Below are 17,321 nucleotides of genomic sequence, written 5' to 3' on the forward strand. Positions count from 1 at the left end.
GCCAGCAGTGAGAGATGTTGCTTGCTTAGAGACTTTGGCCACTTGGACTCACTGAACAAGTGCCCACATTAGGGTGATGCTGGCACACTTTGTGGAAAACTGAAGTGTCTCTCTTACCATTCTCCATTTACATTGTTAACATGACAGTATAATGGTTAATTTAGTTATCACATTGTGGCAAAGGCTGAAAAGACAGAAAAGAAAGAGTCCAGAAATTCTCCCTCAGCATTTGCAAGGAAAGTGGATTACACAGCCAATTCCAAACCCCACCATAAATCTTTGCCTTTGATTAAAAATAAAAGAAAAAGAAAAAAAGAGGGGGTAAGTTTTGGTGCATCAAAACACTGGTACAGAAGAAAGCTGCCGTGTCTAATCACTATCACATTTTACAGTTGATCGCCAGAACTGACATGAAGAAAAAGGAGAAGAAAAGGTAGCTTTCCCACTGTCCAAAATGATTATTAATATCCTAAGGAAATGTTGTATTGTATGTCTTGTCCCCACAATGTAACCTTGTCACGCAAGTATGACCACTGTGTGAATAACTGCGCACAAAACTACTTGAAAGAGCCTGAAAGCAGCGTATTTTGTTTTTGTTTTCCAATAGCAGTTACAAGTTTTGGATCAGGCCCTAATTGAAAATCTTGTTATGGTAAGTTTTGTCTCTTAAGGAAAGAGCAAAGCAGCAAGACACGAGATGTGTTATTTGCAAGAGAACCAGTACTGTATTATTCCTCAGGATGGAAAGAAAATTAAGGTTTTCTTTGATCAGAAAGCTGTCATTTCCAAAGTTATAAAGGAGCAGATACAGTTGGCACTGCTTATGCGTGATGAACAAAAATCCAATACTTATCTGTGTAAGCATTTAAGAAAAAAAAAGTCTATAACAGCCTGACAATACCGGTTCTTTATGAGTTCAGTTGTTGTATTTATATCATCAGGGAATCAACACTGCAGAGCCAGACACTGCACAGAGGGTTGGGAAGAACTGAATTGTCATGGGAGAAGCTGTCTGTATCTATGTGGAGCAGAGGTTCTGCAATTACTCCTTCTCTCACATCAGCAATTCTTAAGGTTCCTATTAGTCAGAACCCATCTATGGCTTACCTTTCATTTAATAGTACCACAAGGTTATGGAGCTTTTATGCTAGCCATCTGGGATTAGAGACTGTCTGTGTAGTGATGTCAGGTGGGCTAGACACTATTTTATAGCATCATAGAGGCAACCTGTGCTGTTCTCTTACCGTGATAGCTACTTGAGAAGCTATTTCCGGTTGCATGCAGACAGAGGGCACATACACACATAATTTGTCTTGTACAACCTTTTCAGATGAAGAATGCTAACGGAGAAAGAACACATCAAAATAAGACAAGGGGAAAAAAAAATTGACAAGTGGCAGAATGCCATGAAAGGAATTATGCTGCTTTTTCACATGTACAGTGAATTAATTGTATGTTCCTCTTCAACAATATGCAGGGCTCAAAGAACCCAGCAGGGATGACAATGTTAGATTTTCCCATTTGTTTTCAGTGAACCATTGCCAAAGTGATAAACTAAGCATATACATAACCTCCTGTGGGATGTGGGTCTTCTGCTGATCCTTTCCCATTTACAGGCAGCAACCCACAACACTTCATACTGGCCGCCTTTCAGTCTGATGTTCAAATGCCCATTTACAGCTTATGAGGCTGAAAATAGTCACTGATGTGAGACTGGAAGCCTTGAACTTGCTACTGTGGGTTTGCAAAAGTAGGTATCTGCCACCTTATCCCCTGAAAACACAGGTAATCCCGTTATCTTTTGCATGTAAGCAGACATCCATAAATCACTGCAAATAACTCATTAAACGCACATATTTTCACCATCAAGATCTTACAGTGTTTACTTTCATAATCAAGGATGCTGTCTTGATTGAAACTGGGGACTGTGGAGACTGCTGCATTACAAATAAGCAAAGGAAAAAAAAGAGGCACTTGTCATTAATTATCCTTTAATAGACACAGACTATTAGTTAACACAGATTAGGTAAATACTTGAGAGTCTTATTCTAAGATCTGCATCATTCATTAAATCTACACATTCATCTGTTCTAAATATTGACTGCAACTTATTGGGTTTAATGGTTAATGGACTGTATTCTTTGGAAAGGAATAGGGGATAATTCAAATTCCCTTTTAGTTTCACTCCAGGAGAGATGTGTCATGCAAATTACAATCTAGATCACAACTGAGCATAATTCATCCTTAATCAATGTATTCTGCAATGACTAGAAAAACATTTAATTTGGTTCTAATTTTAAGAAAGCACTATGAAAGAAGGAGATCTCAACCAAATTATACCAAATAACTTGTAAGCACAGAGAAAAGCAACCCTTTCCCCCAGATTCTCATATGATGGGTGAAGAGAGGGAAATTAAACTTTATTAACCAATATGGGGGAAAATGGAATGACTCATAGAACTGATGTTAAAAACAAAGCTTTTAACTTCTAGGCCACTTGCTAAAAAGGGACCTATTTCAAAACTCAGCAAGAATGATAATATCCATGAGATTTTTCAGTATGCTCCGTAAACAGCTCTGGTAATTGTAGTTCCCGACAACCACATGGAAATATCTTCTCACCAGCACAACGGCAGTGGGTATGTTGTTGTTGCATTAGTTTTAGTTAATGAAACTTTAGTGAAGCTAGAGCCCTTGAGTCCATTAAGACTCCACAGCAACTTATTTTCTTTTTTAATCCCTTCATTTATTTTTTATTCTTTCTTTCTTTTCAGAGTCCTGCCTTATGATTTGAACTATAGGGTCTTTGAGCAAGCAGGACATCCTTACCTGGTATACAAATACAGCTTTTATTCTTTCTGGAACTTTAAGACAAATAAGCAAGCAGATAGTAGTAATGTGATAACTAACATGCTGTTAGCGTCTTCAGAAAAGATGCAAGGCCTGCCTCAGTCTAATACAATTCTGCAACGCTGTTCCTGTGGCAGAATTCCAATGGGCACATTTACCACCTGTGGAATAGCTTTGTCATAAAGATCTTCCTAAAATGGAGTAAAGCTGAACTGAAAGGTCCACACATTCCTCCTGTAGACCCTCAATTTGCAGGGAAAAAAAATGGAGTAGTAAAAAACATACGTATTTGTCATAAGTACCGCATAACTACATAACTTCCTGAGAAGGGAGAAAAGAAATATGAAGTTCAATCATGCAGCACTTCTGCAGATATAAATTACTTCCAATTGCTTAAATATTGTTAGAAGGAGCCTCATAATTCAACAGAATCTTGAAATTATATAACAAAACGTGCAAAACTCTTTTGGCTTGTATTTGTGTTTATGCAAAATACACATATTCCTACAGTCTACAAAAACTGATCTCAGAGTAATTCTAGAAGAAATATTCGATTTTGGAGGATGGAGCTGAGGTTTGAAGAAACAGGTAAAACCACCACAAGAATAGCTGGTGAGACCACTTTTTGAATCCTGTGTTCAGTTTTGGACCCCTCACTGCAAGGCAGTCAATGAGGTGCTGGAGTGTGTCCAAAGAAGAGCAAGAAAGAATTGTCTAGAGAAGAAGTCTCATGAAGAGTAGCTGAGGGAACTGGGATTGTTCAGGCTGGAGAAAAGGAGGTTCAGGGGAGACCTTATTGATATCTACAAGTACTTGAAAGAAGGTTGTATCAAGGTGGGTGTTGGTCTCTTGTCCCAGGTAACAAGTGATAGGACAAGAGAAAACGGTCTCAAGTTGTGCCAAGGAAGGTTTTTTAGATATTAAGAAAAATTTCTTCACTGAAAATGTTATCAAGCATTGGAACAGGCTGCTCAGGGAAGTGATATAATCACCATTCTTGGAGGTATTTAAAAGATGTGTAGATGTGGCACTTAGGGATATGGTTTAGTGGTGAACTTGGCCGTGCTGAGTTAACGGCTGGACTCAATGACATTAAGGATCTTTTCCAACCTAAATTATTCTATTATTCTCTTAATTCTGTTTTTGATATTTCTAATGGAAATGGAAAGGAACAAATACTGGAGTATGAAAGGAAAAGAGCAAAATACTCAGAATTCAAAACAGTTTCAGCTGTGATACAATTCTGGAAATGGATATGTATGAATATGTGTCAATGCTTCCTCTTTCTCCCACTAGTTCATTTTGTCTTCAGACAGAAATACTGTTTCCTTGAGCAAATGGCACAGGAACTTGAATCTCTATCTATCTTCCATAACTCAGTGTCAAGTCAGTCAAAATACCCAGATTATGCCAGTTCTTTGCTCAGACTGGTTCTACAGCAGGGTTACCCCTGACTTAATGGAATACTTACGAATTGGGCCATAACTGGATTTTTTCATTTTACAATGGTATAATTCTTCTGCAGTCTGGAATAAAAATAAAATCGTTAGTGGATTCCTATTGAATTTCAGTGTAAAAGAATATGTAGCCTCCTTCCATGTTCATCTATTTTGTCTACTTCTTAAGGCTTTGGTATATCAATAGATTTCTAACCTGACAGGAATAAAGATCAAAGTGAATTTTCCCTGCTATTTTTCCTCAGTGCTTCACATACACAGTGGTTCATACTGGCAGTGCTGCACTACACCAGCTTGTTATAAAACTTATCAAAGCTGCAGGCATGGGGATGAAATTCCCAGGAGTCTTTTACTGGCATTTTCAACAAATGTGATGATGCTTAGCACTTCCAGGGGCCAGCAAACATTAAATGGCATTTTTCAGAAACTGCTGAGGCAATTTATTTATTGTTGCAGTGAAGTTCCAAAACCAGCATATGAAAAAACCAGCATGTGTTCTGCTGTACTATAGAAACTCTCCTTTTCCTGCCTTACTTGCTCAAAATCCTCCCTCTCCCTCTCATCTTACAGTTTGTTTCTGCTTTCCTTGAATCAGTGCAAACCCAAGATGAGTCCCTTAAAGTCACTGGGAAAACCAATGCAGTGGAAAGGAAAACAGTCAAATAGAAGGCTGTTGAAATAATATGAAACTTCTATGATGGGGGCCATTTTGGTTATAGTTATTTATTATACAGACTACTCTCAGCAAGCATACAACCTGACTCCTTTGTGCAGTAGAAAGGCTGATCTGACAGAGATCATTACTGAGATGCTCAGAGACAGAGATGCGCAAAGCCCTTTGGATAGCTGTAGAGGAAGGAGTGCATGCACACAGACAGGAGCTCTTTCCTAAGCTGTTTGCTCAGGAGCAGTTTAAAAAGCTGCTGAATCAAAGGAACAGAGAGCACTGGACTTGTGGGATGGAAAAGCCACTGTGGGTTGAACTCAGACATGACCAGAGCAGCCGCAGCAAGGCAAATTGCTCTGGTATGATGGCACAGTGCCTCTCGGGTCTGCAAATCCCCTCCTAAGGGGCAGACACAACTTATCTCCTCATGGACATGCAGCACACCAGTCCCCATAATTCAAAAGCAACAGCCATGTGCTGTACAAAGCTGACTCTGCCCCATTCTTTTAACCTTCATGTATTAATCTTTCTGTGTCAGGTTGTTGTTTGAATACCCTAAGCAATAGTTTGCCTTTCCCTCAGCAGTCACTGCAGAGAGGTTTCTTCACACCCCTGCTAACAGGTACAGTTTCTATTGGTGAAGGTAGTCAACTGGCACCATCTGTTTCGAGGAATAAATAGCAGGATATTTTCTACAGCAATTCTGTAATATCTAGGTACTGTCCTCCCATCACACCCATCCCTTTCTCCTGCCTACCCACCCATCCACCCGCCTCCACATCCATCCGTAGGAACATGTTCTTGCAGAAAAAAAACCTCTGGCTCAGAAGAGATTCACTCTAAGAAATGGAATTGGCAGGTAATAAACAGGCCTGTGCTATGCAGCTTTCACAAAAACACTCTCTGGGGCTAAGGCTTTTAAATGTGAGCACAGATTACTGTGAGTGCACAGCTATCTTGGGTCTCTATTATCATGCACCTTTTACTGCATGTTTCACCAAGTGTATTAAAAAAAGCCCAACACAAAAAAGCCCCCCTTTCATCAGAGTAAAGAAATAAAATCAGGGAACTGCCAGGACAAAATTGACGCTGTATAATACAAACTCTGCACACTAGCATAGCGGGGGTTCCCACAGTAAGCAGTGTTGCTTAGGAACAACAATAACATGTAGCCCCACATCATCCCCTCCGATTATGCAGGAAGAGACTCAGTCTCCCACCAGAAGCATAGAAGTGAAGAATAAATATCACACACCTCCTTGGGTTTTGCTCTTATCCTTACCTGGGATGGGTTTTCATCTGGAGGACAAAGGGCAAGTTGGCCCCCAGTCCTGCCAGGAACCTCTCCACAAACAAAGTCAGTAAGATCATCAGAAACACACAGGAACGGAGAATCAAAGCACAAGGTGGGGATGATGTCTGTCTAAAGCCATTCCTTCTACACCTACCTTTGCCCACCTATGCAGAAGGCCACAAGAAGGGCCTTCTTCCCCAAAACACTATGCTTGGAATAACCTTGCCCTGACCTCTCCCATGTTTGTGGCAGCAGAGGCTGAGGGACCCTTGGACTGGACTCTTGTTTGCCACATCACATTTTTGCATGTTGCTTCCTTAAACTTGGTCCTAAGGGAGGATGATGGGCATGTAAGTCTTTCACAAGTAGGGAAAGAGAAGCTCTGTTGTGCCTGGCCAGGCACAGCTCCTCAAAAGTACCAGAATACTTACCCTGTGCTCTATCTGACCTTCACTTAGAATCCCAGTGCAAATCAATTATTCCTAGAACAACAGTTTTTCCTCCTTATGCTGATAAGGTTCCTTGAGTTTTGTAACCTCTGCAATTTCTTTGGAGTTGTGTGACAAATTATTAATTTATTCTGAATTATTACATTTAGTAATCATATTCATTTTTGCTCCTCTTTGGGTCATTTAGGGTTTTGTCTCTTTCCTTGATAATTGTTTTCATTAACATAAGAGTAGTCTTGGAAACAGCTAAGCAGAGATTTAAACCCATCACTTAGCTTCATGCAATGAATTGAGCAAATAAAAATGTGCTGTTCTGTTGCCATACACAGAGTAGTTCTGGGCAGCTGATGTCTATAGCTGCTGTGAGTACTTTATTTCCTGAAAAAAAAAAAAAAAATATCCCAGGAGCTGGGAAAACCTTTCACTAGCCAGGGTAATTCAGTTGCAAGTGTAGGATAGGAAAACCTTGGGTTTAGTTCCCTAATCTGCCTGAGTAGTGTGCAGTAAAAATTCTGCCTTGTTTTAACCCAAAGAGGGGGTTGAGCCTGCAGAGGCCAGTAATCAAATTGCCAGGTAACAACCATTTCTTGTCTACGGTGGAACATTTGGAAAGCTTTCATTTTGTTTTGATGCTGAAAAGAAACAAATTTAATGTCTTGAAATGTCTTACAAAATTGTACCTTCTATACTCTGTGGTTTTCTATCTATTCTTTCCCCCAACTCCCACTTCTCCCACCTACTTACCCAATTTGCTGTGCCCCAACTCATATTTACATTGTCAAATATATGTGCAAGAAAGGTTAACATCACTGCCTGTGAGCTGCCACCCTGGCAGAGGGCCCTATACATTCCCTTTATGGAAATAACAAATAATTCTACCTCTCAGCACTCTTTAAGCAACTTCTGAAATGCGTAGATTCCTTAAAAATCATCCCTATAGCATGAGATATTGTCATCTTTGCTCATGTGCCTGAGCATTCAAGGTCAATGATGGGAAGGAGGTACTGTACCAGGTGAGAAATGTACCAGGTCTGTGGGACAGCTTTTCTTTGGAGCAGTAGTAGATGGCACCTCACTTGCCGGAGCTCAGTGATTAGCCTTTGAGTGCTGCACTGGATAGAGAGAAGGGATGGGTCTGAAACACAAGTCAGTGTTGACTGGGAATAAGCTACCTGGAGTACAAGCTCTGCTGCAGAAGAGTAATCTCCAACCATGATAATGACAGAATCATAGAACAGTTTGGATTGAAGGGAACTTCAAAGGTCATCTAGTCCAATCCTCTACAATGAGCAGCGTCGTAATATGTTGACTAAACATTGCTGGCCTCAGTAACCAAGACACTTATGAGCAGCAGTCCTCATTGTTTGAGATGAGAGGATATATCTAGTAAAAATGTGCCAGAAACAGCTCTTTAAATCTGTTTTATAAAATACTCCATTTTCTTTGAGATTATGTATCTGCTGTTTCTTTCCAATTATATTGCATAATTGTATTTGAAAACAAAGTGCTAACTTTAAAGGGTTTATGCATAACAGCTTAAAAGACAATATTGCCTTTAAAATTGTGGAGGTTTTTTTTTAATTAGCTAACGTTAAAAATCAATAATCGAGGTATATTAAGAGGATTTACAGATCATAAAACCAAATAAAGGGAAAAGCTGTGATAATTTATTCTGACTTGATAACAAAAAGGGCTATGGTATTATCTTGCTTGGACTACAGCATAAGGAAAATAATCAGAAAATTTAGTCCTGAGAACAAAGAAAATCTTATGCAAGGAATCTATTGCAGGGGATCTATCAAATTTGTCCTGGCTACTTGCTTTCACTGCTGAAAAAGTTATGACTCATTTCTGAGCACATTTCATGTATTCAGCTTCAGCTTCACCCAGGGAAGGGGATTGCTTACACATTTCTTCATCAGATTAAAGTCAGTTACCTAAATTCTGCTACTGTAAACTGTCAGATTAAGTCCACCAATTTCCAGTCCTTAATTTGAGCCCTTTCCAGTTCAACATGTGTTTCTTACTGTTAATCTGCCTTCCAGATGTGCTCACAAGTAATACCCACCACACTGATTATGGATAATACTCTATTATATGCTGAAAGCTTATACTAAACTTCACACTGTGGCATCAGATACAGCTGGTTTCAAAGTTACCTGAAAATCCTTGTTACAAGACTTTCTTCCCAAGTTCAGAGGGATCCTTCTTATCAATATAAGCTAAATTAAGTGGCCCTACGGGTAAGATATTACACTGGCTGTTTTAAAGCATACACTGTAGAGTACTTTTTATTTAGCTGATCTGGACCACTCTAGGATATAGATCTCTCTTCTTCATTGTTACTTATCTCCATTCTCTTTTTGAGATGAAGCTTTTATCAGTGATCTTATATTATATCCCAAGTCCCTGATCAAAGTATTAAATATTGCAGACCAAAACCAATTTCCCATGGTATTCTCTAAGAAACAGCAATTTGATGGTATTTCTCAACTTAAAATTGACTTTTACGTAAATTGATTTTTATAATAACTAACTCACAAATAAAACCTGACAACTTTATTCTGTTGCTGGAGAAAAACCCAACTTTTGTGGAAATAATGATTGAAATCCTGCCATTTTTACACTCAGAATCTCCAAATGATGTTTTTGAATATAAAGTGACATGCAGGATGATTCTGCAGGTTGAGGAGCAATATTGAAACAAAAATAAGAGTTGCAATCTCATAAAACAATGTGTGCTGTTTTATAAGACTAGCATTTTTTTCAGATGATGTTGGTGTCTGCTGGAGGCATGAGGAGGTTTCCTGATCTGAGAGCTTTATTCCTATATCTTTCTGAATTTGGTGCAAAACTGGTTTTGCATATTTGAATCTGATGAAATTCCTGGTGACTCCAGGTAACAGCAAAACAATATGCAGATCTGAGAACAGTGCTTCCCCCTCTCCAATAGACAGGTGGTCGGCCCACACCCATTCCCTCTTCTTATTCCAGGCTCAGATGGCAGAGCAACTTTCCAGCAACGCTTAGGCCAGCAGCTCTGCTGAAGTCTCAGTTTCCTGATTCCCAAAGGCACTCAGTAAGATTAAACTGGAGTGACTAAGCATGTACCTTACTTTTCCAAGCAGGTCTAACAGACAAGCATTTCTGCTTAAACTGCTAGTGCTTTCTTCTGGCTTAAGTAGACAAAAAAAAAAAAAAAGAAGAAAACAAAACAATGAAAAAATACATTTATAATCAAAACGCTGAATGCGGGAAAAGAATCTGGGTTAACCAGGAGAAATGATGTCCAAGTGATCCAGTTTAAGGTATCTTCTTCAGTGGTTTATTTGCATTTTACTTATATTTCTGCAGTTTTGTTTATACTTCTTTTTTTTTGCTAGCCTTGTCCTCTGTCCTTGATGGTATAAGTAATAGGAACAAAAAAACTAAATCAGAATTTAAGTCTTTTTTTCCCCTCTGGGAATGCATATATTTGGCCACACTAAGAATAAACTGCAGCATCCCAGAATCTAGTTCTATCATTGATTACCTTTAATTATTCTCAATTTATAGCATTAGTGCTGCAGAACAAGGGGTGTCATATTCAGAGTTCTTTTCAGCTGGTTAAGCATTAATGGATGGTGATAAACAAGAAAACCCCTCTGCCTTGCCAGGCCACGCTGAAAGCAAATTAGTTATTTGGCCAATGCATGTGTTTACTGTCCACATACCTGAAAAAATGGATAGAAGTAGCAATGTAGCTATATAAATGTACATTGCATTAGTGGACTAGCCTAGGTTCTTTTCTTTTTTGCTTTGTTCAGATTAAAGTTCAGTTTCAGAACTGGTTCACAACCATTTTTTCAAGCTTGTACATTGAAGGCTCTTTGTTCATAACTATTTGCTATGAAGCTGTACCCAAACAGCCAAATACAGACTGGTAAGTGCTGTTCTCTATTAACCAGCTGTTTGATAGCTGGGCAGAGGATGGGACAATAAGCAGTCAGAAGATAACAAATAAAGCCATAATAGATCAAGATACTCAATTGGTTATAGCATATCTCATTACCTTAAGTTTGAACTCACTTGGCCCTTTCCTTTTGTGTCACTGGAAGCTGAGCGTGTTAAGCCATTCACTAGAAAGACTTCACATTTTGACAGATCAAACCTACATTTTCTCCCCTCTTTTAAATGTGAAGCAGAACCATCCCCCAACACCTATGGGTAAAAGCTTACATTACAATGCCTATGAGTACATGAACACCTGACAGCTTTTAACACCATTTTTTGATGGTAAAAAGCTGCATCCTTTGTAGCTGCTACAGAACTCTCAAGACACTGATGCAACAAGTTTTTGAATATGATGAAATAAGGTAAATGGGAATGCAAATATATAGTGTCATTTATTATGACATCTTAATAATACATTTACGGATTATCAGTGGTAACCATTTGTTTATGCAATATTGTTCTTTAGTAAATAACTGCTCTTGCATTGTAGAAGAACTCAGATTTATCAGAGGCTGAAGATCTAGCATCTGGGAGGGTCCTATGAAGCAAGTGACATATCATAAGGTTGTGTCAGAGTAAAACTACAGTGAAACTGTTGGGGAATGGTTCTTAATTTACATGCTCCTCAGTCTAGGGATTGTGTTCTCAAAGTATGCATTTTGAATGCTAAGCAAATTCTCAGTGGTATGAAAAATGGTTATTTCAGTGAGCTTGTAATGGATAAAATTCCTTTAAATATTTTCAAGGAGGAAAATATCTAGTATGTATTCATTTTCATAGAAAATTTTGCAGGTTTGGCTGTTTCAGTCTTTTCTTGAAGTCAAACATGGTTCAGATTTTGTTTGGTTGTTTTACTTCTCTGAATTTCCTTGGATGTGTTTCAGGTAATGTCAACAATGTGGTCTTTAGGAAGGAAAGAGTCATCTCGAAGATATGGAAAGATATCTTTGAAGATATAGAAAAAAGACATCCGTGTGACTCGTATTTCTGGAATGCCAAGAGATGGCTCAAAGCTTTCCTGTACAAACTGCTGTTCCACCATACTTTTTATGTTCCATAGGAGAAAGAAGATGATTTCAAGCAATAGTAGTGAAATAATTCTGATTAGCATGGTTAATAGCTAGCATGGCAACAAAATTAGTCCCATTGCATCATGGTTTTGCATACACAGTCCGAAGCCACTCAATTATTTTGTTCTTGTATCATCTTGCAAAGTTTTGTATAAGGCACTTCTCGATTATTGTCAATAAATCATTACCCTTTTCCAGTTTTTGCCTCTCATTGCGTTTTTTATTATTAAGTTCCTCAATTTTTTTTTTGTTTTGGTTTAGGTTTTGTCTATTTGCTGTCCAAATTAATCTTATTACTAATCTCTTTATACTATAATTCTACTCTTTTCAGAACTTTTGATCTCTAGACCTCAAAAAGATTATGAAACTTCTGCAAAGCTGTATGTACTTCAATCTTTCCAGATTTGGGTTTCTCTTTTCAGCTAATATTGAAGAATTTTATACTTTTAAAGAGCATAATGAGATTTGAGTAGTTGCAGGCCCTACAGTCTATACCATGAGACACATATTCTACCACTGCCACATGTTTACAATCTGCCAGGCAGTTTTCAGCTCACATGAGTATGCTGCTATCCAAGCCAATCTGAATTAATTTAGAAGTAAGATTTCATAAAACATAGTGCCAAGAGCTTTGCTGAACTCTAAATATGTAACATCTTCAATTTTCCCTTCACACATTTATATTAGAATGGGTGGTGAGAGAAATTTTCAGACACATGCATATTTAAGCATGGAACCCATTAACTTTCACTTACAGTTTCACTTGGATTTACAAAGGCATGTAGGGACCTGGTTTCCATCGGTGTCCTCTTGTGACTTGGAAGAGATCATACTTGTATTAAAAAAAGAAACCACATCTGCAAAGCAAGGGTTAGTCTTCCTAACCTTTCTCTATTCAGTGCCTTCCCAGATATGCTATAAGAAGAAAATGGTTTTTCCAGCAGATCCTGGGATCATTTCAACCCAAAATAATGTATCATATCCTCTTAGGAAGAAAGGCAACCATTCCTGATGGATTTTTTTTTCCCCACATCTGCTGTGCAAACAGGTAATAATCAGTAGGGTCAAAGGTGCTTTTGTCTCACAGCTGCAATACCGGAGAAGACTGTCATATCTTCAGTGGTCCCTGCAGGAAGGCGAAGCAAACGGCATTGTAGCCTTCCAGGAGTGGTGTGTCAGTTGGGGATATGCTTCACTCATGATTTCGAACAGCACATGTGAAAATAGGATAAAAATAATCAAATAATCCCTTGAGAAGAGAATGCGTGTAAGGTCAGAGCTCTGACAGGCACAACTATTTGGCTGAGAACCGCTGCTGCTCTTGCAGGAAGAGATCAAAAAGAAATGAATTTAGCAGGCATAACTTTTAAACCACTCTGGCTCCTAAACCACTCCATGAAGTGTTCATTATAAGTATGCAGTTTAGGTACTGGACTTCACTGAGTTGCCTTTGCACGACTCTGGCAACATAAAGAGGGTGGGCTTGAAAGTGAAGGTACAAGTAATCATTATATAGAGAAAATATAGAGAAAATAAAATAGAGTTGATATACAATATGCAGGTTTACATAGATTTTATATATATATTTCATATAGAATAGATATGTTGAATAGAATATGTATGTTGATATATTTTATATTATATTATATAATTCTATGTAGAATATATAAATATATTATATAATTATATATTATACATAATATATATTCTATATAATACATAGAACATATATGTTGATACAATATATGTTGAATAGATTATATATATGGATTATATATAGAATATATGTAGACTATAAATAGAATATAGAATATGTATTATATATATTCTATATTATTCTTATATATTATATATATTCTATATTTTATATAGAATATAGAAAAACAGTCAGAGCAGCTAAGGATCAGTTTAGGAAAGCTAAAGCCCTGACAGAACTGAAGCTGGCCAAGGACATTAAGGGCAACAAGAAAAACTTCTATAGGTACACTGGGGATAAAAGCAGGCCAAAGGAAAATGTGGTCCCCCTCCGGAAGGAAATAGGAGACCTGGTTTCTCAAGAGGCAGAGAAGGCTGAGGTACTGAGCAAGTTTTTTGCCTCAGTCATCAAGCCTTTCTATCTTTAGCTTTCCTAGGAAGAAAGATCATTGTCCTCCCTCCCTACTGGGACTGATCTGGCAGGTAGGATGAGAGAAATATTTGAACTTCTGTTCTGCCAGATTAAGGTCAAGGTTTTATCCCATATCTCACTTATTTGTTCAGATCACTACAGGCAAAGTTCTCTTCTTCCACTTTACCTTACCACTCCTCTCTTCCCCGCTCCCCCTGCCAAAGAACATTTATTTTCAAGTCCCATCAGAATGGAGACAGAGGTTGAAACCTCAATTTATGCTTGTGAGATGTTTGTTCCTTGGTCAGCTGTATTCATAACCTGTAATTGGAGGCATTGTGGTCTCTATTTCCATACTGGAGGAGGATCCATACCTGTTTGATATGCGAATCGCTGCTGGATTGAATCTCCATGTTTAGTACAGTAATCTTTCATTGAATTTTTCCATGTAATCTTTTCTTGACATTATTTAATACCCCTTGTATCCCAGCATTATATGTTCTCTCTCTGAAGCTGTGTCCTTACTTTCATCACATTCCTTACACTGCATTCCTCCAGCTTAAAAAAAACCCACATTTTTTTGTGAAACTTTCAAGTGCTCAGCTTTGGCTTCTTGCAGGAATGAACCCCAGCTGGGATTAAACCTGACAAAACACTCAGTCATTGATCGAGTTAGTATGTATGAAACTGAATTTCATGAGAAGTGAGTGGACTTGAGGTATCTCAGTGAAGCATATCTTGCTGATATCTTTTTAAGGTAGAATTCCCAAAACATACTCATCCATGTCAGCATTCTAGATAAAGGCATGTCTTAAATGAAACAGTGGGTCACTAGTTCAGTTGTGTGCTTCAGCAATGTAAACAAGACACAGAAACACTATTTCCTGGAGAAACAGTGTTGGCAACCACATCTGAGAGAAACAGAAAAAAAAAAACAAAAAATGGAACAGAGTAGTCATAACACAGACAAATCACTGCTTGACCGTAGTTATCATACTGGTTCTGGCAACTTTTACAGCAGGCTGTGCTGTGAAGGGAGTCTGATGTCTGTCCATTAGTCCTTCTTTCCAAACCAGTTGCCCTTTCAGTAACAGGAGTTTCCCCTTGGGCAAGATGGCCAGGCACAGCAGGTTATTGGGGTTTTGACTTCCTGTGTAGTATGAAAAAAAGGCCTACTCACTGAGCTGGTTCTCCTGGTTATCTTCACCTAATAAATTTCCTACTGTTGTAGGCATTTACAACACTGGTGAAGTCCTTAATATCTCCTCCTCTCCTCCTGTGCTATACTGTGGTTTTGTGGATGTTGGCCTTACATGGTAAATGTTTTAAATGCATTATTAAGATTAGTGAGAGTTTTCTGACTGCAACAGCTTTGAGGGGCAGGTAGAGAAACTGCACTTATAGAGCCTCCTGACATTCACTACACGTGTATGCTAGCCAGTGACCACAAGGGTATATACATAGTACACGACGTAAACCCAAACAGAACAGCATTCACTCATCTCAGTGCTGATGATCTAACCCACATTACTCACAAATTCGACCTTTCAGCCAATTAGTATTCACTGTGTCACTTAGATATTTCATAGTCTGTGAATTTTTTTAAAGTTCTCATGTATATACCATCCTCGCAAATCTGGACTCTCTTGTCTAACCCTTTGTACATTTTAACTTGTGATCATCCACCCAGAAAGCGTTGTTACCATTGAAAACTTATCAATTTTTGTAATTCAGGTCTTTATTACTTTTATTTCTCCCTTTCTGTCTATTATTCTTGCTGCAATTATAAGAATCCCTTCTGTGCTGACCAGCTTTTGGCATCGTGGGTTTCTATTAACTGAACAGATTGAAAGTTTCAGAGCAACTAAAAGACATTGGCAAGAGACATGAATACTTAAAAAAAATAATAGCAGTCTTTTAAAATCAATTGCTTGAAAATGGCCATATATACAGAGAAAATAATTATCTAAAGCTATAATGTTCCTGCTTCTCTAATTTGACATTTTCCCCCTAAAATCGGTACTGATTTTCTATTCCTTACACCGGATCTTAACAGTTTGTTCTTTTCTCATTTATTGATATTAAAAGCTCTTGGGTTTTTCTTGGTAATGCCAAAGCATGTCAGTCTGAGCATGTGCAAACAAACCTGCACTGGTTGGGTACAAATCCGTAGCAGCTGCAGAGCCTGGTGCTGTGTCTAAGCATTCAAGGAAGAACACCTTTGCTCTTGTCGTCGTTTAAACCCAGTCAGGTAACTCGTTCGCTCACTTCCCCCCCTTTCTTGCCCTCCCCCTGCTCTCGGAGGGACGGAGAGGAGAATCAAAAAGAATGCAACTCCCACAGGTTGAGATAAGAACAGTTTAGTAACTAAGGTATAACACAAATCACTACTGCTACCACCAATGATAATAATGATAAAGGAAATAACAAGGGAAGAGAATACATCATCTCACCACCAGCCAACCGATAACTCGCACCCCCCAGCCCGACCAAGCTCCAACCGATACCTCCTCCAACCCTGCAGTCTCAGCCCTTCCGGCTAACTCCCAGTTACATCCTGGGCATGACGTGCTGTGGTATGGAATACCTCTTTGGTCAGTTTGGGTCAGGTGTCCTGTCTCTGCTTCCTCCTGGCTTCCCCTCCTCCCTGGCAGAGCATGAGGCTCACAAAGTCCTTGGCCAAACCAAAACATCGCTTGTTATCAGCTCTGTTCCCGAGCTGAAAGTCAAAACACTGCACTACACCAGCTACCAAGAAGGGGAAAAATGACTGCTACTGCTGAACCCAGGACATTATCCACCCCTTATTCCATACCATTCATGTCAAGCTCAGATCCCACATTTTCAATATACCATCACTCTTATCTCAGTGCACTCTTATCTTAGTGCATGGACCAGTCCCTATAAAGCTGCTGAGTCCATCTGGTCCATGATGTCAGGCTCCATCTCTTATACCAGTCTTCCAGAGCAGGAGAGACTGTGTGCAGTGTTCACACTCGTGAATAACCTGGGCAATAGTGTCCATTACTAAGTCCACCCCTCGATCATGAGGCCATCTCTGTGTTACATCTCTGCTCTGATGGCCTGAAGTGCCATGGGCCCACCAGGCTCAAAATAATTCACTGTCCCCTTCAGCAGTTTCTGCAGCTTGTTGCTGGGGACTCCATACAGCTGCCTTCCATCTCCGACGCTTCCAAAGCACTGGAGGGACCCAGTGGACTAGATACTTGCCCATACTGTCACACACACCCTGCCACTCCTGGCTGTGAAGCCTTGGGGAAAACCTCTTGGTCCCCCTATATCGTCGTCTAACCCCAGACAAGACCCAAACCTGACTCTGCTTAACTTTTGAGATCAGACATAATGGTTGTGGGTAGAACACAGTCTGTGTGTGTGCCAACATGCTGATCCCCATCACAATCAGCAGGCAGGTC

This window comes from Pezoporus occidentalis, unplaced genomic scaffold (genome assembly GCF_034315485.1).
Source record: "Pezoporus occidentalis ecotype Australia unplaced genomic scaffold, CSIRO_AGI_Poc_V1 ctg58, whole genome shotgun sequence".
In the NCBI taxonomy this organism is placed as follows: Eukaryota; Metazoa; Chordata; class Aves; order Psittaciformes; family Psittacidae; genus Pezoporus; species Pezoporus occidentalis.